This window comes from Sander lucioperca, chromosome 6 (genome assembly GCF_008315115.2).
Source record: "Sander lucioperca isolate FBNREF2018 chromosome 6, SLUC_FBN_1.2, whole genome shotgun sequence".
NCBI classification, from domain to species: Eukaryota; Metazoa; Chordata; class Actinopteri; order Perciformes; family Percidae; genus Sander; species Sander lucioperca.
The window spans coordinates 28,162,800-28,175,281 of NC_050178.1; the positions used below are offsets into that span (position 1 = coordinate 28,162,800).

The 12,482-nt window shown below is 45.6% G+C and overlaps 1 protein-coding gene across 1 annotated transcript in view; it reads right to left on the reverse strand.

Annotated features, from left to right (window-relative positions):
- The window catches only part of LOC118495300 (nuclear factor 7, brain-like), a 1,057,410-nt gene that overhangs the window by 343,303 nt on the left and 701,625 nt on the right, over nucleotides 1-12,482 (reverse strand). The gene's annotated exons all lie outside the window — the stretch shown is intronic.

The window sequence follows — 12,482 nt, forward strand, 5'->3', positions numbered from 1 at the left end:
TAGGAAGAAACCTGGGACAGACCCAGACTCTTGGTAGGCGGTGTCTGACGGTGCCGGTTGGGGGGGTGATGAACAGTGGCGATAATAGTCACAATAAAGATAATGGAACAGTGACTAGAAATAGTAGCTGACCATTAGAAAGGTGCATGGAGACGGTGCGCCTACGTGAGGCTGAAGTGCCACGTGGTGGTGCCGGGGGGATAGTCTCCGTCCTGGTTCATAAACAGGAGGCCGAGCTGGATGATCTTCAGGAGGTCGATGTTCCACCTCAGCAGCTGGTACTAATAGTCTAGTGTGCTTCCAAACGCACCGATTGGCAGGACAACCACTCCGGGGAATTCTGGGTCCTAGTGAAAAATAAAAAGACATTAACAGAAAAAAAATATTTCTCAGCAGTGAGCACTAGAGTGGAATAGGGATCAGCCAATTATCGGCCCTGGCCAATTATCTGGGCTAATATTTGGCCATATCAAATGTGATTAGGTTATCAGGGTTTTATTTTAACCATAACCGATAAAGTTAGTTATAATAAAGTGAGCTACTTTGGCTCTGCTACAGCTCTGTAAACACTTATCAATAATCTGTTAGCATGTTTAGACTTCAGATGACTATTTCCTTCTTTGTTGGACTCTGTATTCTGTTTAGAGTTTCGGTTTTATTACATACTTGCTTAAAGCATTTCAAATAACTTTTGTGTTGGAGTTTGTATCATTCCAAAATGTTAATTTAGATTTTTTTTTAGATCCTCTTGCAATGAAGACAGATATCAAAAAGCAAAATAGAGACAAATGAGCTGATTAAGAACTATAATCCTTCAAATGTAAGTGTTTCTGCTTCAAAATGTATTTTAATATTATATTTAACAGTTTACATTTAAAATAAACACTGATGACTGACAAATGTAAAAAAAAATAATGATATGAACATTAAATCTGACCAACAGGAGTGATATTCAAATGTGTCGGGGGTTTATCCCACTACCACTATGTATAGACATAACCTAACCCTATATATACTAGTGCTGTCAGTTAAACGCGTTATTAACGGCGTTAAAGCAAACCCATTTTAACGGCGTCAATTTTTTTATCGCGAGATTAACGTCCTTTTTGGCCTAGCAAACTTTGTCGTTTTTTTCACATTCTGATGCAACAACTAGTAACGTTAGAAAAACTACAACACCACACCGGCTCTAGTTTGGGCTTGGAGCCAGTCAAAGAGTAGTAGGCTAACAGTAGGTTTTGAGTGGATGGCAAGCGAGAGACGCCGAAATGGATGCCAATAAGATTCCGAATGGAAAGATGACTTTTAAAATGTTGTGGAGGGGGACAGTAGTCTCACCTGACCCGTCTTATACATGGCCGTAGAGGGGGACAGTAGTTTCACCTGACCCGTCTTACACATGGCCGTCGAGGAGGACAGTAGTCTCACCTGACCCGTCTTATACATGGCTGTAGAGGGGGACAGTAGTTTCACCTGACCCATCTTACACATGGCCGTCGAGGAGGACAGTAGTCTCACCTGATCGTCTTATACATGGCCGTCGAGGAGGACAGTAGTTTCACCTGACGCGTCTTATATATGGCCGTCGAGGAGGACAGTAGTCTCACCTGACCCGTCTTACACATGGCCGTCGAGGAGGACAGTAGTTTCACCTGACCCGTCTTATACATGGCCGTCGAGGAGGACAGTAGTCTCACCTGACCCGTCTTACACATGGCTGTCGAGGAGGACAGTAGTTTCACCTGACCCGTCTTACACATGGCCGTCGAGGAGGACAGTAGTCTCACCTGACCCGTCTTACACATGGCCGTCGAGGAGGACAGTAGTTTCACCTGACCCGTCTTATACATGGCCATCGAGGAGGACAGTAGTCTCACCTGACCCGTCTTACACATGGCTGTCGAGGAGGACAGTAGTTTCACCTGAAGCGTCTTATAAATGGCCGTTGAGGAGGACAGTAGTCTCACCTGACCCGTCTTACACATGGCCGTCGAGGAGGACAGTAGTCTCACCTGACCGTCTTATACAGGCCGTCGAGGAGGACAGTAGTTTCACCTGAAGCGTCTTATAAATGGCCGTTGAGGAGGACAGTAGTCTCACCTGACCCGTCTTACACATGGCTGTCGAGGGGGACAGTAGTTTCGCCTGACCCGTCTTACACATGGCCGTCGAGGAGGACAGTAGTTTCACCTGACGCGTCTTATACATGGCCGTCGAGGAGGACAGTAGTCTCACCTGACCGTCTTATACATGGCCGTCGAGGAGGACAGTAGTCTCACCTGACCTGTCTTACACATGGCCGTCGAGGAGGACAGTAGTCTCACCTGACCCATCTTACACATGGCCGTCGAGGAGGACAGTAGTCTCACCTGACCGTCTTATACATGGACGCCGAGGAGGACAGTAGTTTCACCTGACGCCTCTTATACATAGCCGTCGAGGAGGACAGTAGTCTCACCTGACCCGTCTTATACATGGCCGTCGAGGAGGACAGTAGTTTCACCGGACCGTCTTATACATGGCCGTCGAGGAGGACAGTAGTTTCACCTGACGCGTCTTATACATGGCCGTCGAGGAGGACAGTAGTCTCATCTGACCGTCTTATACATGGCGTCGAGGAGGACAGTAGTTTCACCTGACCGTCTTATACATGGCTGTCGAGGAGGACAATAGTTTCACCTGACGCGTGTTGGGTACACGTAGGGGTACAGATCAGATTATTGGCATATTATCAAAGATGTTTATCAATATTAATAAAGTTATGAAAATGGTTATTAATAACTTTATCAAATCAACAAACAATCAAAACGGGGCACCACCCTGAAACTTCAGGGGCCAATATTGAACTGTGGAATAGTCTCATTTGTCAGTAGGATAAGCTATGAATCTGGATGTCGGTAGGGGTACCGACAGCAGTAAGAGTACCAATAGGGACTCCATAACATTTTATAATGGTTTCGACTTTGTATATATACCACTCTGTTTGCACATACCCTTCTGTGACGGTGCAAAATTTTAACCATAATGTTTTTTTAGCATAGTCTGATAGAGGACATGATGACGAACACGGGAATGTATAATACTTTGCATTTTTAATGTTTTATTGCTGAGATATGGGCAATTTTGTCCCAAAATTTGCAAGCGCAAAGCATTATGGGAAATGGTTTACCTTTTGTGCTGTATCTTTAGAACAGAAGGTGCTAGAGCGATGAAACTTTGACCTACCCCCCCATTTTCAATGATGGGCTTTCCCGTGGTACCACCCGCTTGTCTCTACGACCTTTCGTTTCCGAGCTACGTTACGTTTTTTAGTCAAAACGTCTGTATCTCCTGAACGGAAGGCCGTAGAGACTCGGGGACAAGTTCTGTGTGTTCGGGGTGGTCAAATTATGTCAGACGGAGTCTGTTTCCAAGTGTGTAGGACGTACCGTTCTGGAGTTATAAGCGAAAATGTTCGCGCCATAGACTTTAATTGTAGGATTTTGTGAAAATTTGACCAAGTGTTTTTCCCGGAAAATGTTCCTCCAGGATATTTTTAGGAAGTGTGCGTTTCAGGTCATTTGGAGTCGATTGGTAGCTATTTGTCGTGTAACTTTTTGTTTACATATTTCTGATCAAGACACGTTTCTGGAGTCCTTCAGCACATATGCTGATCTTCCCAGAAAATGTAAATAGGGGATAAATGACACTATTGAGAGTGTGTCTGTCTGTGTGTGTGTATGTGTGCGTGTCTGTGTGTCTGTGTGTGTGTGTGTGTGTGTGTGTGTGTGCGTTTCTGCATACCTGCCGTTACATTTTGCCAACTCCCGACTGTCGTCGAAGTAGCTTCAATCCACAAGTGGGGTCTCGTCGACGGCGCGCGACCAGCATGTGAAAAAAGGGAGGAAAAAAAACAAACAACCTGAAGCAGCAAGCGTGCACTCTGTGTGTGCAGTAGAATGAGCATCAGACTTATGTCAGCCTCACACTTTTTTGCAGAAAACACATAGATTCTGGCGTATCTGTAAAGGATTTGAAGAAGCGCAGATTAGGCCTGCCGTGAGTGGACGGAAGCAGGAATACACTCCTTAGCGTTGTGCAGAGATATACCCTTTGCGGCGGCCCAGTGCCGACCGCATCCGTACACTCACTTTCGGCTGCCCTTTGCGTCTCTCAAGGGAGACTCAATTGGCCGCACGTCTAAGGTTGATTTAAGGAATTGTTTTTTTCAGCCTGCCACGAAGCACGGGAGAAGCAGAAATGTCTCTTCGCAGCAGCCGCGCTGACTCCACGTGCGTTTTGGGCTGCATTCGTCAGCTTTGTTTATGTTGAGATTTTGCTGTTCCGCACATTTGACCACTGAGCTAGCAATACTCTGACTCATTAGGTCGCGTTTTGTGTGAGGGGTGTGTCTGTATGTGTGTGTGTGTGTGTGTCTGTCTGTGCGACAGGTGTTAGGGTTAGGGGAAATTAAAGAAAGTCTCACAGCCGAAGGCTGTGAGACCTTAATGCACAAACCACTAATCAGGAGCAAAAGCCCAGGATATCCCCGCCCCTCCTCGAGGCCCCCAAACTCACACACCAATCAATCTCGAGATGTTTAGTTGTTAAGATGCATATGAGAGCACATGGAGTAGAGGTCAGAGGTCAGGGCCAAAGAGGGGGAGAGAGAGGGTTAGGGTTATAATAAAGGGGGTCCCGATGACTTACGAATTGCACCGGGACCCTAAATGCACAAACTACAAACAGCATCCAAAACACCAGGGTCCCCCCATCCCCCATCAAGGTCTCCCCTCATATTGGCAACTTAAATATGCAATAAATTGCTGAAAATTTCTTGTGTGTAATGTACATCAAAACTCCTCTACATGGGCTATAATAATGATGTCTTATATAAATGTGTACTGACTATCATACATCCATTCAATGGCTTAAAATAATGATGTCTTACACTTCAAATATACAATAAAATGCTGAACAAATACTGTGTGTTCCAGCCATCAGATTTCCATTCTGTAGTTGTGTGTCCCAGGTAAGTATTATGTATGAAAATATGTAAATAATTTACATTAAATCAACACTCTCTTGGGTTTCAGGTAAGCATATATAAGTATGTGGAAATCCTATAGTATATTGTTATTTCTCAGGTGAGTATTAACAACATTTCTGCAGTATGACAGGTAAGTATAACTCTCAGGTAAGTATAGCTCTCAGGTAAGTATAGCTCTCAAGTAAACTGGTAAGTATAACTCTCAGGTAGGTGTAGTAATCAAGTAAGTACAACTCTCAGGTAAGTATAAATATAGCTCTCAGGTAGGTATTAATATTAGCTCTCAGGTAAGTATTAGCTTTCAGGTAAGTATTATTGTATTTCAGGTAAATATTATGTATATTTCTGTTGTATCAAAGCCTTTCAGATGTCTTCTACTCCGTTCTCCATCCCAAGCACAGTCAGTCAGATGTGGTGCCCAGCCAGGGCGTGCATCGGTCGGGGCTGCTGCAGCAGCTGATGTCCTCCCTCAGGTGGAAGACGGCAAGACGTAGGGCGGTGGAGCGGGCCCGTTCCAGGCCCCAGTAGCGGCCCTCGCGCAGGCCATCCCCCTCGGGTCCTACCGGTACGTCGGCCTCCTCTGGCGGTAAGGGTCCGATGGTCTCGATGTGGTGGAAAACCCCCGTGGTCAGGATGATTTCTTATCGGTGGGTTAGTGGTCTGCAGCCCTCTCATACTGTAGCTATAGCTAATAGCATTAAAGCTAACGACCGGCCGCCATCTAGTGCTAATCACGGGCCTCAAAAAAGTGCAAAAACACCTAAAAAAGATGGAATAAACTGGAGAAAGTCGAACGTGATGGTCTCGAGTAGCATTTATTTTACAGGACGACGCGTTTCGACCATACTAGGCCTTTATCAAGTCCATATAAATACTCTCAGTATCTATCTTTTCCTCTAGCAACAAGTGGTGCGACTGGATCGGAGCAGCAGCGTTCTCAAAGACGGAGCGGAGGTGGGCACTTCCGCATTTTGGGCCTTCACAGTAAACTTCCTGTTCTTTCAACATAAAATGCTCTAATCTTATACACAAGGGATAAAATGTTAGATTTTCACTGAAGAAATCTTATTAACATAGGGCTGACAAGCCTCTAGTATAAATTAAAGGGCCACCAATATTAGGGGTTTAAACGGTTAAGATTAGGCAATAAAAGCCCTAAAAATGCCCTTTAAATGACTGGTTATGTTTAGGGTTAAAGACAGTCATGGTGTAGGCCCCATCAGACTCCCACGGATTAGGGTTAGGTCTGAAGACTCCTCGGTTGAGGTTAGGTTAAGAGATCCCCTGGTTAAGGTTAGGTCAAAAGGACATCTGTGAAGGTAGGACTAAAGGGATCCTTAATAATCATAATAATGACTCAATTATGTCTATAACGAGAACGCTGCTGAGAAGAGCCTTCCTACCACTTGGATGAAGAATACTGGACCATCACATGACATGTTGAAGACATATAATAGGAACATATAAAGTCCTCTATATAACTTTTGTAAACAAAGTACACAAACCTGGAGAAAAATAGCCGTGGAGGGGAGGCCTCTCAGAGAAGACAGAGGGACCAAGGCAGGTGCTGCAGAGTACGGGCGAGGTAAGGATTATAATAAAGGGGGTCCCGATGACTTACGAATTGCACCGGGACCCTAAATGCACAAACTACAAACAGCATCCAAAACACCAGGGTCCCCCCATCCCCCATCAAGGTCTCCCCTCATATTGGCAACTTAAATATGCAATAAATTGCTGAAAATTTCTTGTGTGTAATGTACATCAAAACTCCTCTACATGGGCTATAATAATGATGTCTTATATAAATGTGTACTGACTATCATACATCCATTCAATGGCTTAAAATAATGATGTCTTACACTTCAAATATACAATAAAATGCTGAACAAATACTGTGTGTTCCAGCCATCAGATTTCCATTCTGTAGTTGTGTGTCCCAGGTAAGTATTATGTATGAAAATATGTAAATAATTTACATTAAATCAACACTCTCTTGGGTTTCAGGTAAGCATATATAAGTATGTGGAAATCCTATAGTATATTGTTATTTCTCAGGTGAGTATTAACAACATTTCTGCAGTATGACAGGTAAGTATAACTCTCAGGTAAGTATAGCTCTCAGGTAAGTATAGCTCTCAAGTAAACTGGTAAGTATAACTCTCAGGTAGGTGTAGTAATCAAATAAGGGTTAGGGTTAGGGTTAGGGGGTTAGGGGGTTAGGGGAAATTAAAGAAAGTCTCACAGCCGAAGGCTGTGAGACCTTAATGCACAAACCACTAATCAGGAGCAAAAGTGGGTTAGGGTTAGGGGAAATTAAAGAAAGTCTCACAGCCGAAGGCTGTGAGACCTTAATGCACAAACCACTAATCAGGAGCAAAAGTCCAGGACATCCCCGCCCCTCCTCGAGGCCCCCGAACTCACACACCAATGGATCTCAAAATGTTTAGTTGTTAAGATGTATATGAGAGCACATGGAGTAGAGGTCAGAGGTCAGGGCCAAAAAAGAGGAGAGAGAGGGGTTAAGTTTAGGAAATATAAGAGAGGGAGAGGTTAGAAGAGAAGTGGAGAGGGAGGGAGGGGGCTGGAAGGGGAGGGTTGTGGGGGGTGGTGGGTGGGTGGGGGGTGGGGAGAGGTTAAGGTTAGGGCTGGGATAAGAAAGGGTTAAGGTAAGGGCTAAGATAAAGGGCAGGGTTAAAGAGGGGAAAGAAAGGGAAAAGAAGAGGAGGAAAAGGAAAGAAGAAGAGAAAGAAGGAGGAAAGAAAAGGAAGAAGAAGACGGAAAGAAGGAGAAGGAAATGATGGGGAGAAAGAGACTGAGTTGCTTTACTTTTCATTCAGACCTCTTGGGATGTGTGTGCCCAACTTTTGTATCCACGCACGTTCACATCTACGTCTGAGTTGCACTGACCAAGACTGATTAGCCTCTAAGACTGTAGCTCTCAAGTTCTCCCATTTATGTTGTATAAAGTGTTTTACCAAGGGATTGTTCAAGTTCTTTTGGTTAGTGACATTGTATCTATGCTGAGTAAATCTCGTCAGCAAACTGTTACCAGATTCACCCACATATTGTATTGAACATTCTCGGCATCTGATCAAGTATACACAGTTCCTTGTGTGAACATCCAAGCCCCCTTGTGTAGTAAAAGTTTCTTTGGTGGTTTGATTCTGGACCGTCCTATATATTCTAAAAAAGCTGTCCATTTTCCTGGTTTTAGGAGGATTTAGGGGTCTCAGTTTAGATCTAACAAGAAAATCACAGAGATTTTTATTCCTCCTGTAAGCTGCGATGAGTTTGTACTCGCTGAGGAAAACAGGGCCCCCTGAACGGTTTAAAATTATTTTTCATCTTCTTGACAAACTTGACATTTTGTTCTGAATACTGTACAATGATGGGAAGAATGGAGTCTAGACAGATCGGTTTAGTCTCTTCAAATGTTTTGAGTGCTTTTTGTAACATAGTGAATGTGTAACCTCTGTTCAAAAGAGAATCAAAGAGGATACGGACTGCCCCTTTAAAGTCCACCTGTCTTGTACAAATCCTCTTGAAGCGCAGCAACTGAGATTTGACTAATCCAGAGAATGTATGTTTAGGGTGGTAACTCGTTCTATACAACAAGGAGTGACTGTCTGTTTCTTTGAAGAACACTTTGATGTCAAGTTTATGTGTTTGTTCAAAGTCAGGACCTTTGAAGGTTGTTGTATCGAGAAAATCAATGCTGTCATTACTCAAAGTTGCTGTTAGTTTGATGGAGTCACTGTGTTGATTAAGTTTGTCAAGAAAATGATCAAATTCCTCCTTTGTGTGCTCCCAAACGCCCCAGATATCATCAAGGTATCTATAATAATGCAGGGGTCGTTTGGGACAAGAAGCCAGAGCCTGAGTCTCCCACTGGGACATGAAGAGATTCGCGTAGCTCGGGGCAAATCGACATCCCATGGCAGTACCGCGAACCTGTAGATAGAATTGGCCGTCGAATTCGAAGTCGTTTCTCGTGAGAGTTAGTTCTAAAAGCTGAATGATCTCCTTGTCTGGTCTTTTACTGTTCGGATATTTCAAGAGAGTATTTCTGACGGCACGTATCCCCTCGGGTGTGCTGATGTTGGTATATAGCGAGGAGACATCCATAGAGAACAGAAAGGCCGTGGAAGGAATATTCAAGTTTTTGATCTTTTCTACAAAGTCATAAGTGTCCTTCACGTAGCTCTCGTGAAGTGTAGAAAGAGGATTAAGATAAAAATCGACAAACTGGGCTATTTTGTAAGTCGGACTGTTGCAGTCAGAGACTATCGGTCTGCCGGGAGGAATCTTGTGAGGAACGGACCACTTTTGTCTCGGTTTGTGTATTTTGGGCAGGAGATAAAAACGTCTGGCTCTGGGTTCTTTGTCACTTAGGAGAAATTGTTTCTGTTTAGTATTGATGAATTTCTTGTTATGTAGAGAAGTGACAATTTTCTCAACTAAAATAGCAGTTTCTTTAAAAATAGGACGGTCCAGTTTGGTGTAGTAATTACTGTCAGACAATTGTTTGTGACCCTCGTGGAGGTAATCCTGTCTATCCATAATTACCACAGCACTACCTTTGTCAGCAGACTTCAAAACAATATTCCTATTACTGCTAAGTTGTTCAAGTGCTGTCAGTTCAAATTTAGATAGATTGGGTTTAGTAAAGCCTACTCTATACTGTTCCTGAAAAATGTCCAAGTCCAGCTTGATAAGATCCGAAACCTCGGGCGGTAACTGGGCTAACGCTGGGGACCAGTTGGACTTGGGCATAAAGGGTAGTTGTACGGTTTCAGGTTTATCTTTATAATACACTGCAAGTCTCAAGCTTCTGTGGTAATTTTGAATGTCTGATCTCAAAGTGTCTCTGATCTCTTTATTGGTCAATTTTAAACAGGACGGAATAAATGTCAGACCTCTATTCAGCAGACTTGTTTGTGCTGCAGTTAAAACATATGATTGTGATAAGTTGAGTACGGTTTTTAACCCCGTGACCTTTGGGGTCATTCTTACGGGGTGAGCGCGTTTAAATGCGCGACCCAGTGGTCAAACATGTGCTGGGCAGCACGCGGGGTCCAGTGGACCATGTCAGACTCTGTTTCAAAGATATTTCTAGAGAGTAAAGGTATGGAGTCTGGGTAACAAACAATCTCAGTATTGAGGTCTGCCAAGTTATTCCGCTCTGTGGTAGATAAGTCACGGCAGTAGTTGATTATTGGGACCAGAATCCTGGCTTCTGGGAAGGCGATTTCAGCCATTTTGATAGCTTTTTTCATCTCAGAGATTGTGGTGTCCGGATTCTGAAACTTGCTATTTATGCCAAAAGACAGAATCACTTTTTCAACACTCTGGGAAACTGCAGTATTGGCCAGAAGGGCCTCAGCGTGTCTAAATGTCGCACCAGGATAACTCTCAATCTGAATGTTTGGCTCTGTTTGTGGTGGAATTCTGCTCAGGTTAGAATCGCCAATAATCAACACCGGTTTGTTCGTAGTCAGAGACCAATCAGACATCTTATTAAGTACTCTGGGATTTCTGTGTGGTGTGCAACCAGCATGACGTTGTACCGATGGAGTGAAAGAGAGTGTGGTTTGGACCTTTGGTTGTTTGAGAGGGCCCAGTTTGTAACTCGAAAAAGGCCTGTCAACACATATAACTGAATCAGAGTCATCCAAAATGCTCACCTCCGGTATCTCCTTGTCGGGAACCTCTGTTCTGAGCGGTGTGGGGGTGGCAGGCTCCTGCAACAGGAGGCTAGGGACTGTAGCAGGGGCAGCCGGAGTCTGGAGCCCAGCAGAAGCCTGGTGTGTCGGGGTGTCGATGGAGGGGCAGTCTGGAGGGGAAGTGAGGTCGGGAAGGCGTAGAGGGGAGGAGGAGGAGAGGGGGGAGAGGAAAGAAGGTGGGAAGGAGGGGGGAGGGGGGAGGCGGGTAGAAGGTGGTGCCAAAACTGCCAGTTCCACCGGGTCCCCGACCGCCGATGGTTGTGTCTGCTGTTCTCGGTCTTGAGGTCCTGCCGGCTGTACCTGGTCTTGTGGGTTCTGTTTGCTGCTCCTGGTCCTGAGAAGTGCGATGTATCTCCGCCGTTATTTGTTGCGCTCCAGAGACGGGTGTAGGTCTCATCTCATCCCTCGGAATCCTAGGCGGGCGTTGAGGTAGTTGTGCCCCAGACGTGGAAGGTTGGGGCTCTTCAGCCGTCTCGATGCGGTCCCAGTCCTGAGTAGAAGGAGGCGGCCGGGCAGAGGGGGCAGGTTGGTTCTCAATCGGTGGTGCCGGCTGTGGTTGAGGTGCCGGTGTGTTCGCCTCTGCTGGGGCTTCAGTCACCCTGTTGTTCCCCTGGGGTGGGGCGGGTGTGCGGGGTCGTACTTCCGACCGTGTTTGAGTTTGTGTGTGGGATTGTGTGATATTTACTATGTTGGCATATACAGAATCTAGCGATGTTTGTGAAATTTTTCTGCCATAGTGTCTGCGTGCCCACCGGGTTGCTACTATAAAGTGACCCTCCCATGAATCAGCTTGGAGTTGTGAGAGAGCTTGCAGGTTGCTCTGTAGCGAGGCAGTGTAGTGATCATGGAGTGTTTGGATAGTGTTAAGCTCCCACTCTTTAGCATTAGCTTTGATGCGATCCCCAGTTTGAGTATTTAAATCTGCTGGCTTAATGGTGTCAGTTAGCAGCTTTGTGACTTTAAGAATAGCTTGTGGGGCGTTCTGGGAGGAAATGTTGTGTAAGTGGTGTTTAGCTTTAATACATCTGTATATGGTGCGTGTTATGGTAACAAAGTCAGAGTCCTGGTCACGCTGTGCCACATGCTGTGGTCGTCTGGGATTACCAGTGTTCCTGTTGTAGCTGTAGCTCGCATCCTGCCGTCTCTGAGGAGGCCCCCTCTGGCCCGGCCGTCCACGGGAACGTGAGCCGTTCTGCCTGACCGGTCCGCCGTTGAAGCCTCCACGTCGGCGAGGGCGATCTCCGCTGTCACCCGACGCTAAGTAGTTCCTCCGGTTGTAGTTAGCTCCGCCACGGTCATAGCTACGGTTAGCGGCCCTGTAGTAACCCGGGTTGCGGCCCCTAGAGCCGTAGTTGCCAGGCCTGGTTGCGTCAGCGTAACTGACCCGAGTTTGTCTGTAGCTTTGGTTAGCTCGGCTGGGATAATCATTAGCTGTGTTTGTGTAGCCGTTGCGGGCTCCGTAGTAGCCTCGGCCAGAACGATCGGGATAAAATTCGGCCTCATCGGTGTAGCTGGTACGAGATTGTCTGTAGCTGGGGTTAGCTCGACTAGGGTAATCATTAGCTGCATCAGAATAGTCTTTGCGGGCCCAGTAGTAGCCTTGGTTAGCCCGTTCGGGGTAATCCTTAGCTTCGTTAGCATAGCTCGTACGAGCTTGGAAACGGGCACGGTTAGATCGGTTAGGGTAGTCGTTAGCTCGTCTGTTGCCCCGGTAGTTATCTCTGTAG